Source organism: Pectinophora gossypiella, chromosome 10 (genome assembly GCF_024362695.1).
Source record: "Pectinophora gossypiella chromosome 10, ilPecGoss1.1, whole genome shotgun sequence".
NCBI classification, from domain to species: domain Eukaryota; kingdom Metazoa; phylum Arthropoda; class Insecta; order Lepidoptera; family Gelechiidae; genus Pectinophora; species Pectinophora gossypiella.
Window position 1 is genome coordinate 2,394,678 of NC_065413.1, and position 18,631 is coordinate 2,413,308.

The window sequence follows — 18,631 nt, forward strand, 5'->3', positions numbered from 1 at the left end:
CTACGACCACAATGTGACGTAACACATCTTCCCGCCCCGCGAAAAGTGGCAGATAATATTGTTTTGACAACTAACGCTATGGCTACTCCCTTCCGGTCCGTGGAGGTCCGTGTTGCTTTATGCAATGTTGATAGGTTGATACCAAAAAAAGCTTATCGTATCGCTATATTTGTTTATATAGTTGCCAAGCAATGGACGTATCGATTTTACCGTTGTCTGTTACTGATTAAAACGTCAGTGTCCTTATGCAGATAATTTGAGCCTCACGTATTTATCGGTTATTCCTCCGATTTCAGCGAATTCCGGTTTTAGTTTGAAAATTATTTAATTTAGTAAAAGTAAGTAAAATTTTTATATTTCATGAGTATATAAAACTTATTGATACGATAAAAACATCATAAAACCAATTCCTCGGTTTGTCTGTGGGAGTGGAGATCGTTTAAAAATATTACTTATTAAAATACAATTAACTCATAGTAGTACCTAGCACCTACTAATAGGTATCAGTATTTAAAACTTTCAATAAATAATAGTCAATTAATATTATACTTTATGGTGAACAAACGAAGACTTCACAAAAATGTGAACTGAATAGTTTCCACTTATCTTTGTTGTGGACTATAAACTAATTAATTTGATTTATTTATTTTATGTAAGTATCTTAATATTTACGTAAATTATAAACCAATAGCCAACTTCAAAAACAATTTAATTGAAAATAGGTTAATTTTGAAAACCAGAAAACCGAAAATCTAATTACTTAACAAATAAATTCTTTACTTGCTTATCTCTTAAATCAAATATTTACAGCTTTATCTACATTGATTGTGATAAAATTATTGGAAAGTGATAATTGTGCAAAGTAATGGATTTGACACTGTTTTTGGAGCTTGTCGTGTGTGGTTGTGTGTCAGTTATAATAAAAAGAAAGAAACTAAAATAGGTGAGTAAGAAAAGTTATTTTAAAGCAATGAGTGACGTACTTAATTGGTGCCGATTCTATGATATTGTATAAGTTATTTGTATGTATTTGTACAATAAAATAAAATGAATAAATAAATTTCAAAAACTAAATAAAGTAATAAGAAATAGGAAAAATAAAAATGTTAAATTATTAGAGTATTATGTTTATTTTTCCTATTTATTATTATTTTATTTAAATATAAAACATAAACACCTATACACGTCCCATTGCTGGGCACAGGCCTCCCCTCAATCAACCGCAGGGGGTATGGAGCATACTCCACCACGCTGCTCCACTGCGGGCTGATGGAGGTGATTGGGCTAGAAGCCTTGGACCAACGGCTTAGCGTACCTTCCGAAGCACGGAAACATCTTATTTTTTTTATAAAGAATTATTGATTGATTGATTCTGATAGACACTTAATTTTAATTTATTATTCCAGTGTCAAAACTAGCTCCATCTCTTTCTCGCACTTAAGGCAAATGAAGGACAGCACTATTTTTTTAAAGTCAATACAGTTTCCAATTTTTTTTAATTTTTTGATGAATGTGGAGGAAGCAAGAGAAGTGTGTCAGGATCGAAGCAAATGGAATTCTATAGTCTCTGCTTACCCCGGTGGGAAATAGGCGTAAGTTTATGTATGTGTATGTATGAACATTTTCTAAATCTAATTCTTACCGAATAAGTCAATTTGCCTCACTTTATGTGTTACTATAGTAACATGTCATACAACAAAGGGTTTATGTTACAATACTTATGAATTTAAGTGAATACAGCGGGCTTAGTACCGTAAGCGCGCGACTCTTTCTCGCCTCGATATACGTCATCCGTCACTCTCTCACAGTACTGCACAGAAAGAGACAGACGATAGAAGAAGAGTCGCGTGCTTACGGTGCTAGGCCGGCTGATGCTGATTCCAGTACACACCACTAATTTTATTTTAAGTTATACCTGTCATTTTCTTATCCGCCGACTAGGAAAGGGACGGATAATCCTCAGGCATAAAATTTATGGAGCACACGTCAATTTTAGGCAGAAATTTAGAAACTCTCCCAAAATGTTATATTGGCCAATAACACGATAGATATATCATTCATTTTAAAGTTACCAGTTGTCAATCATCCGTCCCTTTCCTTTTCGGAGGATAGGAAAATCTTCTTCTTATCGTGTGGGTTATGAGGTGGATTACCAACCTCATCAACCCTGGTGTCAGGGTTATTATTGAGCCGCCAAAGGCCCCTGACACGGCTCGTGTAACGACTACATACTTACATCAGTAAGTAGTAACCGGGACCAACAGCTTCACGTGCCTTCCGAAGTATAGATAATCATACTGTTGGACAATCAGGTGATCAGCCTGTAATGTCCTAATCAAACTAGGGATCACAAAGTGATTGATATCCCAAGTAGCAAACAAGAATTGTGATTAAGTCATATATGTCTAAACTTTAGCTAAAGTGAGATTTATCCAAATCAAATAGGACTTATTAGGACTTCATAAATTCATTTCCTTCTTTAATTCTATATAGTTTTCAACAAATCCTACTTTAGATAATTTAGAATACACAAAACCAAGTTAAGTATTCACAAAACTATTTAGTCTTATCTCAGCCTACTGTTAAGTCTACAAGTATTCTTTTACTTTACTCAGATTATTTGAAGGCTCACTTAACACTAAATTGATTTAGTGAAGTATCAGTTTAGTCTTGTAAAGTAAAAATTGATTGCCTAGATATACTTAAGGCAATTTTTATTATTTGTTGCTCCTATACAAGACTGTTTTATTCGTTTTTGACTACAATAAGTAAAACATAAGAAAAGTCTATTCAATGGACGATAAAATCGAAATAGAAGCAAGCAGAAAGATGGATGAAGTCCAAATAATAAAATGATCTGGTGATTTTCGAAGGCAGAATATTAAATACTTACAGAAAATTAAACTGTGATAATGCACATCCCACTGTTTTTGTTAGCGATGCGATATCTTCTTCATTGCCATCATTTTTTTATATCGATTGGTATAACACAATCATTTAATTTTGGCAAAAAAATCGTAAGTTCCTGTTTTTCAAATCCGATCCAGCGTGTGGCGGCCCAGGTACCTACGTCTCGCACAAATCTTCTCAAAAATGACTAAGCCAGTCTAACCTAATCTAAGCGCACGGCAACACTACACCATGAAAAATCGAGTTTTATAGTAAAACCTGCTAAGTTCAAATATAAAATTAGGTACCTATTAGTCTAATAATAAATAAATCCAATCAAAAACATAAATGTGAAATGAGAGCCAAGTTCAATATTATGCAATGCTTTGGTTGTTGACTTCAACGACAAAAGAAGTGAGATCTAAATGGGTGCCAAGTTCAATGGTCAGTCCCGAAATTTATTTATAAGTAACAGTATAACATATCATATCTTCTTATAACATAAATATATTGTAGCCTAAGGTCTGTCTTATTGTAGGTAAGTACATATCCTCGTAACGCGTGGGTCCTTTTAAAAGGACAAATTCAAAACTAAAAGTCGACTTTATAGATATAATACATTTGAATACCTATTAAACTCGTTTAAGATTCACGTTAAGTTAAAAAAAATAAAAAGCCAGTAAAATGGATGTGAGTTGTGTTGTATCGTGGGCGAAAAGCTGACAACCTATCACCGCTAAACACATGTTCCAACTTGCTTACCTACCCTTAAAGTACTTGTCGAATATGGCATCAAGTGGTTTTATGATCACTTAGTGCTCTGCCTACCCCGATATAGGCGTGATTGTATGTTATGTTAAGTTAATCCACATACCTACCACAAAAAGACCGGCTGTCATGAGTTTTGATTACTTACTGATTCTTACATCTATAGTTAGGTACAGGCACTAATTAGGTATTTATGTTAAGCGTTCATAATAGAATCTAATAATTAAAAATTTGCCAGTTTATTATTTTTTCCTTTATAATCTAATTACCTATCTTACTAAATACCAAATTTTAACTCTCTAGGATCATCTGGAACTGGGTTAAACTTTTGATTTATAGGTCAGTCAGTCAGTCAGTCAGTCAATGATAAAAATGAGGATTTTTGTACATTAATATCTAAATAACCGTTTGAAATAAGCTTATGAAATTTAGAACACTTATATGTATCTCCCAAGTCTCAATATATGAGCCAAATTTACGATACGATACGATACGATTTGATACGTTTATGTAAAATAGTTTTTGATTTATGAGGGGGTCAAAAGTGGCTGCAAATGGTTCGTGTAATATTACACACGGTGCGGCTCGCCAGTTCTATTTCTTGAACTTGGCTTGATACGCTACCGATACTTTTCTTTCTTCTTTCATTCTTTCTTTTAATAATTTTAAAAATGTACCTATTTTAACTAAGCTTTATTCACAATCATAAACAAAACATATCTATTTTAAGTTTTGTGTATGGTTAAATGCATTTAAAGTGGGCATTAGATTCGATTCCTTTATTTTTTTAGCTTGATAAAGTCATCGGGAGTTACATAGATGATTCTGGCCTTTTTTAACAATAATGTTTTTGGTGGGCTTAGAAACTACCGCGCACACACACGACGTTAATCAAATTGCAAGGGTTCTTCGTATATACAATATTCAACGGATACTCGTAAATTTTTACAATAATCACATTGTTTCCGTTGGCAATTAGAAGCGCGGTGATCGTACCTACTTTGCGTCAGCGAACCATACCTATGAGAATGTATGCGCGGAGACTCATTAGCAAATTGAGTTTATGTTTGTTAGTTCCAATTGCGATAAATATTAAATAATTAAGTAAATCACATTCCTATCCAAGTAAGAACTCAGCATAACAATATTTTTTATCTTCCACGAGTCGAAAAACTTACCTCTCAAACAAACATACTTTCCATAGGTTTTAAAAGCTTGTTCGATTTTAATTGTTACTTGTTACATATTCTGTTTCTTTCTGATTCTGGCACAAAATAAACAAACATGATTTTACGACATTACTTTACTAAATCAAAATAGAGGATCACTTTAGACATAAGAGTTTTAAGTAGGAATTCACTAAATACTTTTTGTCTTAAGTTGGTATACTCCTAGACAATTGAAGTAAAATTTATCTTAACTAGTACTTGATGAAGTGCAACTTGACTTTACTTTTCTAAACTGATTCTTACGAAATCAATTGTTTCTAAAGTCTTACTTCATTTAGAAAAATATTACTTAACGCCATTTTGCACTTACAGGAAGAAAACATGTAATATTTTTTTGACAATATTATCGTCAAAAACTGAAGTAAATTAATATATATCTCTGTTGTAGTAACAATTACTGCGTTCAGCTGTCACATATTAATACAAAATGAATTTCTCTATACTATATGTCACCATTTTTTTTATTTGCTGAATAATCAATCCAAATTTTATTATTATTTTTCTGGTATATTAATGGCCCTTCTGTTTTTTAACACTTTCTATCGATTTTACACGAGAAACAATCATGCGTTTATAATTTCCTGTATGTGAAACGGCAGAATAACCTTTTGTTAAAACAACTTAACAAATATTTTAGACGCCATTTTCTTACAGACTTCATTTCTTGTGTTAATGTAAATGTTCGCCATTATATTCTAAAATAAAGACGCGTGAAGTAAAAATCGTTTTAGTATGACCTGAAGTTTTACTTCGTTAAGTTACAATTGACTCAGTGCAATTCAATCCTATAGTCTTAACTAAGTATTGTAGATATCTTCAAGTATACATTTTTGGTATTAAGTGATACTACAAGAATTCTAAGTTTAGAATACGCAAGAACATTGTCTAAAGTAGGGTTTAAGTCTGACTTAACGTTGTCTTAAGTCTGTCTTGTATAAGAGTTAAAGTATGTGCCCACTTTTACTAAACTGTATCTTCAAGACATCTTGAGGGATATCTTGGAGACATATAAGACTTATCCAAGACAAGGGCTTGATTTAGTCTACTTGCCTTCAAGATATCTACAATTCTCTTTTAAGACAATCGGTTGCTACTTGGGATATCCCCACCGGGATTCGAACCCGGGGCCTTCGGATCTTGAGACCAACGTTCAACCACCAACCGATAGGATAGGAAAATGACAGGTTTACTTAAAATAAAATTAGGTGCAGACATCTAATTTTAACCTGGAATTATATTATTTGACACTTTGTAAATTCTACGTTAAACATTATTTAACTAATTTACAACAAAGTATAATGTTTAGGTGCCTATTTCGTTTTAAATACCTGTTTCATTGTTTGTAAAGTTATACAACAGTAATTATTGTTACGTTTGACAATGTTAAATTGAGTTACTACTTCGTGAGAAGACTATTAATTAATGATTATTGGAGAAAATAACAAAACCACAAGTTAAGTAATCAAAGGACAACTTGAAACATAATATGAACAACTAATTTACATCCCACGCTTATCCAATTACTGATAATTACTTAACATAACATCTTCCGTGGTCTAGTAACACCCTCCGTGGTCTAGAAGTTAGAGCGTTTGGCTCACGATCCGGAGGTCCGGGATCGATTCTCGATGAGGACATTGTCGAAATCACTTTGTGAGACTGTCCTTTGTTTGGTAAGGACTTTTCAGGCTTGAGTCATCTGATTGTCCGAAAAAGTAAGATGATTCCATGCTTCGGAGGGTCCGTTGATCCCGGCTAGTAGCCGTAAAAACACCTCCACCAACTCGCATTTCCCAAACGTTCCCAAAGCGGGAATGTTTTTTTTTTATTTTTCTCGTTATAAAAATGATTTAATAGAAGGAACACTGGCAGCTTTTCTTTTGCAAATTGTTATTTCTTGAACTTTTCTTATCTTCCTAAAGGTTAGGTAATTAACATAACATAACATAAACAGCCTATATGCGTCCCACTGCTGGGCACAGACCTCCCCTCAATCAACCGGATGGGGTATAGAGCATACTCCACCACGCTGCTCCAATGTGGTAATTAAGCTCTTTTTAAATAAGTTGTCTTAAGGTTTTTTTTTTTGACGTGACTTATTGTAGATTTGCCGCAGATGGCATTAACTACTTGGCCGGACAAATGGGGAGCGCTGAAGGCTCTCACCCGGACTGAAGGCTCTCACCCGGGTTGTCTTAAGTACTATTTACTGATGTAAGTGAGTAATCGTGACATGGGCCATGTCAGACACCAGGGTTGATGAGGCTGGTATTTCACCTCACAACTCACACGATAAGAAGAAGAATAAGTTCTGCGACTTTTTACTGCCAGGAACGTTACCAAATTGGGAACATTTCCAAAAACGCCACATCCCTGGTCCCAAACATGAAGGACAAACTCATTTCACTTTACAAATATAAAATAAACCAAGGGCCTGTTTAATAAAACTTCAATTGTAAATTACAACGACAATTTGATGTTCATTACGTAGCTAATATGAAACTGCAAAATATTCGTGATCACATACTCCGCAATGTACATCAAATTGTCATTGTAATTTACAATTGTAAGTTTTATTAAACATGCCCCAGGGATGAACGTGGGTTTAAGTATTTGACAGCTAAGCAAAATCAAATCCAATTATCATACAATTCGACTGAACTCTGCTTATACATTGTTTTAAGTTCACGCGGTTATTATCATAATTAAAACACATAATAACGGGTTCTTACCGCGTTTAAATGGGGATAAGAGACTCCCGATATTTCGACACTGTTGCAAGTGCCATGATCACGGAATGACTGATGAGATTGGAGTGGAGTAGGTAGATTCATTAGAGGAGCTCGGTGGCGCAGCGGTTAACGCGCTCGGTCTGCGATTGTTGAAGTTAAGCAACTTTCGCAAAGGCCGGTCATAGGATGGGTGACCACAAAAAAAAAAGTTTTCATCTCGAACTCCTCCGTGCTTCGGAAGGCACGTTAAGCCGTTGGTCCCGGCTGCATTAGCAGTCGTTAATAACCACCAATCCGCACTGGGCCCGCGTGGTGGTTTAAGGCCCGATCTCCCTATCCATCCATAGGGAAGGCCCGTGCCCCAGCAGTGGGGACGTTAATGGGCTGGTGATGATGAGGTAGATCCATAATTTTCTACGGCTTTTTTTTTCTATGAACTCTGCTTGGCTGTCAAATACTTGAACCCACGTTCATCCCTGGTTTATTTTTTATTTGTAAGGTGGATTAAGTCGAATTCAGTGGTTTACAGCCTAGCCATCCAGTGTTATGAAAATATTCTCCAAAGATATTAAAAGTCAGATCAACATTACACACATTACGAACGAATCAAAATGTATTAGCACAAAACCTACATCAAATAACCAACAGAATGAGAAGGGTACTGTGGGGCATTTAAGAGCAGTTAGCGGTTACGGTAACTAAATAAATAAACACGCCAGTTAGCGCCGGTTTCCACTGCAAAGAGAACAGAGCTACGAAAGTTGAAGAATTGGCCCCGATTCCTGCAGACACCGCCTAATTTTATTTTAAATTATATCCGTCATTTTCATATCCGTCGAAAAGGAAAGGGACGGATGATTCACAGCTCTTAATTTTAGGAAGAATGAGTAAATGAATGAATAACCCGGGCGAATCAAAAAGGTATGTCGCTGGTATGCAATCCGTTTGACGTGCTGTCTACTTACCTGTGTCGGGTTATTGACTGATGTAAAATTTTTAGACGGTTGTTTTAGATTTGTCCTTAAAATTGACGTGTGTTCCATAAATTTTATGCTTGTCGATTACCCGTCCTTTTCCTTTTCGGCGGATAAGAAAATGACAGATATAACTTAAAATAAAATTAGATGGTATTTACAGGAATTAGCACCATTGACTGTATTATTTTTATTTGATTTTTAATATAGGGTGGAAGCGATTAGACCCTTTTCTAAGAAATTCTCATCAGAAATCGTTGCTCTCACTAGAAGGCAGGTTAGGATTTTAATAAGAGCCCTCACGGGGCCTTGCAGACTCAATAAGCACCTACACAGAATGGAACTGACCGAGTCTCCTTTATGCAGATTCTGCTTAGGGGAAGATGAGACGCCACTACATCTGCTGTGCAGCTGTGATGCTCTCATACATAGTAGAAGCCGTACACTTGGGGGCCACATAATGGACCCCCAGGTAGTCATGGAGCTTTCTCCCAAAAAGATGTTGGATCTCTTCGAACGGATCGGTCTAGAGGAGGAATTTTAAATGTAGGGATTTTGGTCACAATAGATCTGACAAGGTCGCGGTGATCTCGCGGGCTGTTTTTTTTTTCAGTCCGGCCCTCACAATTTTGAAATAATAATAATAACAGCCTCCGTGGTCTAGTGGTTAGAGCGTTAGGCTCACGATCTGGAGGTCCGGGTTCGATTCCCGATGGGGACATTGTCGAAATCACTTTGTGAGACTGTCCTTTGTTTGGTAAGGACTTTTCAGGCTTGAATCACCTGATTGTCCGAAAAAGTAAGATGATTCCGTGCTTCGGAGGGCACGTTAAGCCGTTGGTCCCGGCTATTAGCCGTAAAAACACCTCCACCAACCCGCAGTGGAGCAGCGTGGTGGAGTATGCTCCATACCCCCTCCGGTTGATTGAGGGGAGGCCTGTGCCCAGCAGTGGGACGTATATAGGCTGTTTATGTATGTATGTATGTAGGCTGATCCCTTATCACCATAAGGTTCATCATATCCATCTTAGGACTTCGTATCAACAGTGGCTGCAAGTTGTCTTTGATTGCTTGTGGCTCTGCCCACCCCATTAGGGATTACGGGCGTGAGTTTATGTATGTATGTATGTATGTATGTAATAATAATAATAGGGTGGAAGCGATGTGATGGACAGATGACAGGGGGTTAACCAATGAGGATAAAAACTAGAAGCTCAAAAGTAGGCGCTGCCACATACTTGATTTGTTGAGTATTCCTAAAATTTGACAGTTCTCCATACTGCATAATTCTACATAGTTCCAAATTATTAGGTCATCATCATCATCATCAGCCCATTAACGTCCCCACTGCTGGGGCACGGGCCTTCCCTATGGATGGATAGGGAGATCGGGCCTTAAACCATCACGCGGGCCCAGTGCGGATTGATGGTTATTAACGACTGCTAATTCAACCGGGACCAACGGCTTAACGTGCCTTCCGAAGCAAGGAGGAGCTCGAGATGAAAACTTTTTTTTTGTGGTCACCCATCCTATGACCGGCCTTTGCGAAAGTTGCTTAACTTCAACAATCGCAGACCGAGCGCGTTTACCGCTGCGCCACCGAGCTCCTCCTATTATTAGGTACTTAATTGAAAATATTTATTAATCTTGACATAAGATACGCACTTGTATATTACGAAAGCAATTAGGAATTATTTTTATATTGTAACTAATTGTGTTTATCTAATTATTGCTATACTTGCCAAAATCAACTGCAGCATGACTGTCAGCCTTAGGTAAGTCGCAGACGATTGCGAAAAGCGATATTGTAATCGAATAAAATGGGGTTGACATGTCAATCATCTTTTTATACTATGGCAATTCGTTACTTTATTACCACGTGTTTAAGAATGTCTAAAAATCTAAATATCTCCTTCTTCTATCGCGTGTGGGTTGTGAGGTGAATTATTATCTAAATATTAAATGCGAAATTGAACACAGATACCCATATCGGAACATTTTTTATATATATAAACAGCCTATATCCGTCCTACTGCTGTGCACAGGCCTTCCTTCGACCCAACCGGAAGGGGTACGGAGCATACTCCACCACGCTGCTCCACCTTCTGCAGTTTGGTGAATGTGTTTTTACGACTTATAACAGTGTGGGTTGGGAGGTGGATTACCAACCTCATCAACCCGGATATATATCCACCCGGATATATGAGCCGGAGCAAATATATACATAACATACTTAGCGGTCAAACACATAACCCTCCTTTTCACTTCGCCACAGTCGGGTAAAAACGTTGTTGTGTCAGTTCTAGCAACATACTGGCTCTATGTACTACGTTACGTAACTTCCACACATGATCGAAACTCACTCGGTGCACTGCAGGTTCTTTCACAGAATAAGAAGGATTTCTTCAATTTATAGGTATTTTTAGATCGAAACTTTACATTTTGCTACATAGCTTTAAAACATGTTAAGGACGGGTATCGGTAGGTAGAGGTACAGATATAAATCCCTATTAATATTTTAAAAGCTAAAGTAATATGATTATCTGTCTGTCCGTTAAAGCTTTCACGCCAATACTACTAAAGTGATTTTGATGAAAATTGGTACAGAGATAGATCAGATGGTGGAATAAAACCACCGCGCGTGACATGCAAAATCTTTGAGGGCATTGTCAATTTTGGATATTTTTTGTGTCTATAAGGCTTCCATCAAACTGAATATAACTCAGCAATCGCACGCGGATTAACCTGTGCACAGTCCTAGGCACAGTCACTTTATTCAACTTCATGCAGTCGTGACTTCAACTTTGCATTGCTGCCTAACCGTTGCATCGACGGATAAGAAAATGACAGGTATAACTTAAAATAAATTTAGATGTTGTATACTGGAATCAGCACCAATAGGAGTTACCTATATTATATGTTTTTTTTTTATTTAATTAAATAAAAAAAAAACTTAAATGTTTTATGTCTGGCCGGGTGTGACTACAAACGTACTTACCTAGTTTATGTAAGTATGTTTTGAGGAATTGTGGCATGAAATCGACAACATTTTTAATCATAGCATTTCATAGTTGGCTAGCCGCGATGCACCGTTGCAACACAATATTAAGCGCAGTGCACACTGACGCACCGCGGGTAATATTTATCACGCGTTCGCATAGACACACAGAAAATAAAGAAAAAATATATCCGTTTATTACGGAATTTTTTGTTATCATTTACCTCAAAATATAAAAAAAATATGAGTGTTCATTTCCTCATAGGAAATTTGTGGTGAACTCTACTTTAAAAATAAATACGGAAAATAATTTGACCAGGAAATTATTATGGTTTTAATGAATTAAATCTGCTTAGTAGCTTTATATCTATTTTACAACTAATAATTTATAGTGTATTTGAAGTTGCGATGAATAAATGAATTTGAAATTGACTTTTTAAACAGAAAAAGGTAGGTGGGGAAGAAAGTTAGGCAGTCGCTTCCTTGAAAATCGTAAGTAAAAACAGCATAACAATAGGAGATGATAATTCTGTTTAAGTTACAAAATAGGTGTGCACCTAGGTGTGTGTGGTTAACAGGAGAGATTTTTTTTTAATTTAATTATTATGTTCATTATCTTGTCAACTAACCGCCGTTCCCACACGATGTTTAATATACTTACACGAAATCGATTAATTGAAACAGTAGAACTGTTTTACATACAAATCATAATGGCTACCACTTACAAACTATACTATACAGTTAACTACTATGATTTATTCAATCAGTTGGCAACTGAGCTTCAAACGCAACAAAACGCTCTGCGCAGTCAATCGTTGCGCACACGACTCGCGCGCATTCTTTTTAATTTATTTTCTAATTTATTTTTTACGTTTAATTTACATTCGTTTACCATTTATTAACACTCGTGTCGTGACCAATTTTCTATTGAAGTAATGGACATGATTTCCGTTTTTTTTTTAAATAATTGAAGTGTTTTTAATGGATTTTTCGTCAATGGATTAATATGTATTTTTAACGTAAGTTATTTTATCGTTATTATTATTTCCTTAATTTGATGTTGATGTGCATGCATTCAATTCAGATTATAGGCTACCGAAACCTTGAAATTATGCTGAGTGAGGCCCTTTTATCTCAGGACGCCCACCACCGCCTTATGATCATTTCGACAAACATCCGTTTTGCTTTTTTATAATTGTTTTATGAAAATTTAAAATGATGTTACCGTCTTATTTTTGTATGTGTCGTCCTTTTATAATAAACTATTTCCTTTCTTTTCGAAATCCAAAGTATTTTTTATTGTTTATTTTAATTTAAATTTGAGTAATAAATTGTAGTAAGTAATTAATTATGAATGCAATTAATAGCTCGTACAATGGGTAAATAAGTTTCGCTCTGTAACTAAACGGATGATTACGCATTGCAAATTGTTTACATACTTAATACTGTATCAATAGAGTGGACATTCGTTTAACAAGCGTATTTATTTCAATGTTTAATCGACAAACATATCTATATTACGGATTTATATAATATAGAGAGCAGTAGATAGTAAGTCATTCATTAATAACAAAACAAAAAAAGTTTTTTCCAACTTATTTTATCAGAATTTCGGCCAGCATGGTCTGGGCCATGCAGGCTTAACCACTGGCTCAACCACTGGTAGTTGAGCGTTGGGCTCATGACCCGGAGGGTGGGTTCGATTCCCGGTGAAGACACGTCTAACAAAAAGAAAATCGTTTGTGAGATTATCCACGATTTGGTCTGGTCATTGCACCATTGGCTGTAATCACCAAATACTCCGAAAAACAAGATGTATGAATGAATGAATGAATGAAATATTTATTTCAGATATTTATCCATATTTTGTTAAGTCAGTAAAATTTATAATTTTCATTGGATGTCACATGCATGTACAATGTACATCCAGTGAGTGAGGATGGGACTGTCCATCCTTTGTGAGACCACCTTCAGGAGACTGCTGCCCCGCACTCGCTCCCACAGAGAAGCCACACGCTTGCGTAGAACAGCCTGGAAGCCATCAGTGCTCCAGGAGGCGAACATCCCCGAGGCACTGCAGCGCCAGGGCAGCCCCAACAACCCCCTGAAGGCGTTATTATATTGAACGCGCAGAGCACTGAAGGTCTTTTTGAAGATGATTCCTTAATTCGGAAGCCACATCAAGCCGTTGGCCCTGGTTATTATTTGGAAAGAAAGAAAGTACTAGTATATAGTAGGTACTATAGCAAGTACGTGGTCGCTACATGAGCCATTTCAATCCTATGGTGGCTCAATAATAATCCTGACACAAGGTTGATAATCAACCTCACAAACCACACGATAGAAGATTAGAATTCAATACGATCAACATCTCCCTAGCGTTACCCCGTATTAAACGAGGTCCACCTACTTTACCTAAACACATACATACATACATAAACTCACGCCCGTAATCCCTAATGGGGTGGGCAGAGCCACAAGTAATCAAAGACAACTTGCAGCCACTGTTGATACGAATTCCAAAGATGGATATGATGAACCTTATGGTGATAAGGGATCAGCCTATCGCCCATAACATTAGTACTTTACCTAAAGATTTGATAGATCCAGTCTTTACAGAAGCGCTTGCCTGTCTGACCTTCCAAGCCGCCGCGATGGGATAACCAGCCTAATATAATAGGTCAGCTCACATACCTCCGAAATGCATTTCTTGCGAATGTGGGTTTCCTCACGATGTTTTCCTTCACCGCTGAGCACGTAATAATCATTACATGATCCAAACATGAATTCGAAAACAAATTCGAAAATCATTGGTTTAGATCCGTGCTGGGATATGAACCTGCGACCTCAAAGTGAGAGTCAATTCAATTCAGGAATTCAATGTAATACCGCTATTGAAACAACCCATCAAACCAGGTGGAAGCCCTCAGTGCTCTCAGGTTCACTTACTGTAAATCAGGTGAAATAAAAACAAAAATCCATCCATCAATATTTGTGTCTATCTAATCAGTATTTTTTTTGACGTGACTTATTGTAGATTTGCTGCTAATGGCATTAACTACTGCTAACCCGGTACGTACATATTAACGATAATATTAAAGTTGTGTAAACATTGTTATCTATTTATAGTTTATATGTTGTTATATTGTGTTATCTATATTTAATATATTATTAATATTCATAGATTTCCAAAGATGATTGAATGGACTTAGATTTTGTAGATAAAGTTAAGTAGAGGAAAATTACCTTACAATACTACTAATTAGTTTACTTGCCGTTTTGGACTCATTGGAGCGCAGAGCCAAGAGGATGATCAGCGACATGCGGCTAACAGCTAAGCTACACTCCTTAACACATCGGCGAAAAGTCGCCAGTATGTCGGTATTCTACAAACTGCACTTCGGGGAGTGTGCCCGCGATCTACACGAGCTCATTCCACCATTCCCCTTTTATCTTCGGACTTCCAGACGTACGGTCGGGTTTCGCATCGTCCTTCATTATGCGCACTGCTAGGGAGTGGAATTCTTTTCCGTCTTCTGTATTTCCGAATGCATATAGCCCGGGTGCTTTCAAAACCAGAGTGAATAGGCACTTTCTGGGCAAGCTCGCTCCATCTTAGGCCTCGTCAATGCCTTTGGGCAAGTCTGGGTCCAAGAGCAAACCCATCAAAGGTAAAAAAAATACCCAAGGACATTTCAACTGCAGAAACGGTTCGATTCAGATGTCTTAAATTTTGTCCGGGTGAAAACCCTCAGAGCTCGTCATCTGAAATTTTTGCCAAATCTGATTTGCACCTTCAGTCAATAAGACACAAATTACTTTAGCAAAAAAACTGCAGATAAGTCAATTTGCAAAGTCCGCCACGCTGTGTCCGGCCTCTGAGGCAAACCTACAATAAGTCATGACAAAAAAATAAGTTGCAATCAGAGAGTATTAACATACATAAATACTTAAGCCTAACTACTTTCCTGTACTTGTTCAAAAGCAAAAGTAATACTTAGTGAAGTTATTATAGAATCTGAAGGTTATTTCGACATACTTACCTAGGATAATAATTACATTCCTAAATTATAAAAAAAAATGTTATTAAGGACTGAACTCCCCATAAATAATGCCTTATAATCGTATAATTAAATAAGTAAAGAACAGAGGGGTTCAAATGGCCACATTGAAGCAATTCATCTAAGAAAGCAATATAGCTATTTGACATTTGTTTGCATTGCGCCCTTACTTTTATATGAGCAAATGTCAAATTGCAATATTGTTTTCTTAGATGAATTGCTTCGATGTGGCCATTTTAACCCCGCTCATGTAATTATGATTATACAGAATTCTTACAAACAATTTGCATTTAAACAATAAGATAATTTTTGATATTAATTTTCACATTAGTTTGATAACTAGGAAGGATTAATTGTGTGAAATAATTCTTGCAAAGTCACAATAGGTACTTAATATTTGTTTATAATTAAAACCGGCATTTTTTACTTCTTTGAAGCCGTGGTGGCCCAGTGTTGGTAGAACACTTGCCTCTCACTTTGAGGTCGCAGGTTCGAATCCAGCACAGGCCGAAACCAATGATTGTCGAATTTGTTTTCGAATTCACGTTTGGATCATAAATGGTTATCATTTATGGAAAACATCGTGACGTGACCTACATTCCCAAGAAATGTATTTTGGAAGGTGACCTAACCCGTCTTGGGCTGGTTTTCCCTTCGCGGGTTGAAAGGTCAGACAGGCAATCGCTTCTGTAAAAGACCGGACCTGTCAAATCTTTAGGTTAGGTAAGCGGACCCTGTGAGAAACGGAGATGATGGTTTTTTACTTCTTTTACATAGTATCACGCCTATATTCCCGAAGGCATGGGTGTATTGAATATTCATCCACTCCTCATGGCTATGCAAACAGGACATGTACCTAATAAGAGGCGAGTCTATTGTCATTAACCGGGCACAAATCCTGGACACCAAGTGATATCAATTATCTTTATGATGCAAACATGAATTCAAACTCATAAAGTCGAATTGAGTGGTTCAGTGGTAATAGAAACGCATTTTCGGAGTATATGTGACCTAACCTGTGCATTGGGCTGGATTTCCGTTCGCAGATTGGAAGATCAGACAGGCAATCGCTTTTGTAAATAACCGGACCTGTCAAATCTTCAGGTTAGGTGAGCAGATCCTGTGAAAACTGGATAAAGCTAGTTTAGAGCCCGAGCTAGAGGCTATCACGGGTTCACTTCTGGATTCATTGACTTTTTTGCTATGTTGTATGGTTGTTGAGTCAAAGATAAATTATAAAATGCTAATCTACAATCAGAAACCAACCAGAGATGATCAAAATATGTTTAATTTTTCTTTTGGAATTATTTTCAAATTTAAATTACGAATTATGGACTCATTTTACTTTTTTAATTATTTTCGAATTTTGTTCAAACCAAATACACTTTATTTCACAAAACTTAATTATGTGTTAACAATGGATACGAAGTTTGAACGCTTTTAAATAATGACGTCATACTGCAGTATTTCCATACCAATTCCATACAAAATTTCCACTTTGACCTTTGTAAAAGTATCTCGTTTGACTAGGTTAAATTGTAACCCTAATCTTCCTCCGTCGATTCGGCCCCAGCTGAGCATTTTGGTATTTTATGTTGACATGAACGTCCTCGACTTGAGGATTTTTCTCACTGGAGTCGAGCATGTCATACTACCAACAAAATAAAGGTTGAAGAATTTGAATAAAGTTCGAGGAAGACCTTGAGGTCGCTTCAATACGCTGCTTGACAACCAAGTCAAATGAGACACTTTTTACGAAACGTCAAAACCAAAGTTTTCTTTGGAGTTAGTATGGAAATACTGTGTGACGTCATCAATAAACGCGGTCAAATGCCGTATTAATTTCTACTTCATTCATAAACAAGGCGAAAGGTAAGATGAGATGGCTTTTTGCTTCTATTTCTAGATTAGCATTTCATAATTTTATCTTTGACCCTGACAAATACCATATTGAAGACGGAGTGAAGAAGGAATTATCATCTTAGAGCACGGGCGTTAAAGACTTCAAAAGAATATCCTCCAGCGAACTAGTAACACCTTATCTATGTAAACAGCTATAGGTATGCAATCTTAATCCTTGGATTTGATAATGGGACCTTGAATACTAATGAGGCGTTTAGTTCTCATCATCATAACAATGTCAAAACAATTTTCAAAATGGCCGCGTCTTATTACGTAACTTCTTGACAAAAATCGCGTTCAGATGTTTTTCCTCCCGGGCATAGGCCATACTAATATTATAAAATGTGAATATGTATGTGTGTAACGTGTCTGTCTGTTTCTTTGTCCATCTTTCACGGCAAAACGAGGGACGAATAGATGTGATTTTTTGCAGATAGTGAAGTGATGTAGAGTGACATAAAGCTGCTTTTCGTTTCTTTCTAACCCCCACTTTCTTGAAAAGGAGAGTGAAAGTTTGTATACCATTCCGTAAATTTTAAGGTAGAAAATAAAATATTGGATTGTAGACTACTTGTGCCTTAGTAGAGAACGTAATGAGTCCATGGATTTCATTTAAACCTGCCCCCCCCCCCCCCCTCCTGTCAAAAATCAGGAAAAATCACGACTATACTTCTTAAAGAGGTATCCATAGGAATATCCACCGTATGCTTCTTCTTCTTATCGTGTGGGTTGTGAGGTGACGTACCAACCTCATCAACCCTGGTGTCAGGGTTACTATTGAGCCGCCAAAGGCCCCTGAAATGACTCATGTAACGACTACTTACTTACATCAGTAAGTAGTAACCGGGACCAACGGCTTAACGTGCCTTCCGAAGCACGGATCATCTTACTTTCGGACAATCAGGTGATCAGCCTGTAATGTCCTAACCAAACTAGGGACCACAAAGTGATTTTTGTGATATGTCCCCACCGGGATTCGAACCCGGGGCCTCCGGATCGTGAGTCCAACGCTCAACCACTGGACCATATGCTAAATTAAGTGTTCAAATATGTGTTTAAAGCCACAGAGTAAATGCAG

At 36.8% G+C, this 18,631-nt stretch overlaps 1 protein-coding gene across 3 annotated transcripts in view; it reads left to right on the top strand.

Moving 5' to 3' along the window:
• Positions 1 to 263: 263 nt before the first annotated feature.
• Positions 264 to 18,631, top strand: part of LOC126370255 (transmembrane protein 135-like) — a 41,523-nt gene continuing 23,155 nt past the window's right edge. Inside the window, exon 1 of one of the 3 annotated variants that reach the window (XM_050015075.1) lies at positions 264 to 338. The gene's annotated coding sequence lies outside the window, so the exon portion shown is untranslated. Of the gene's footprint in view, positions 339 to 896; positions 944 to 12,350; positions 12,610 to 18,631 lie in introns of those variants that run through there. The other 2 variants (XM_050015074.1, XM_050015073.1) reach the window with 2 other exon arrangements.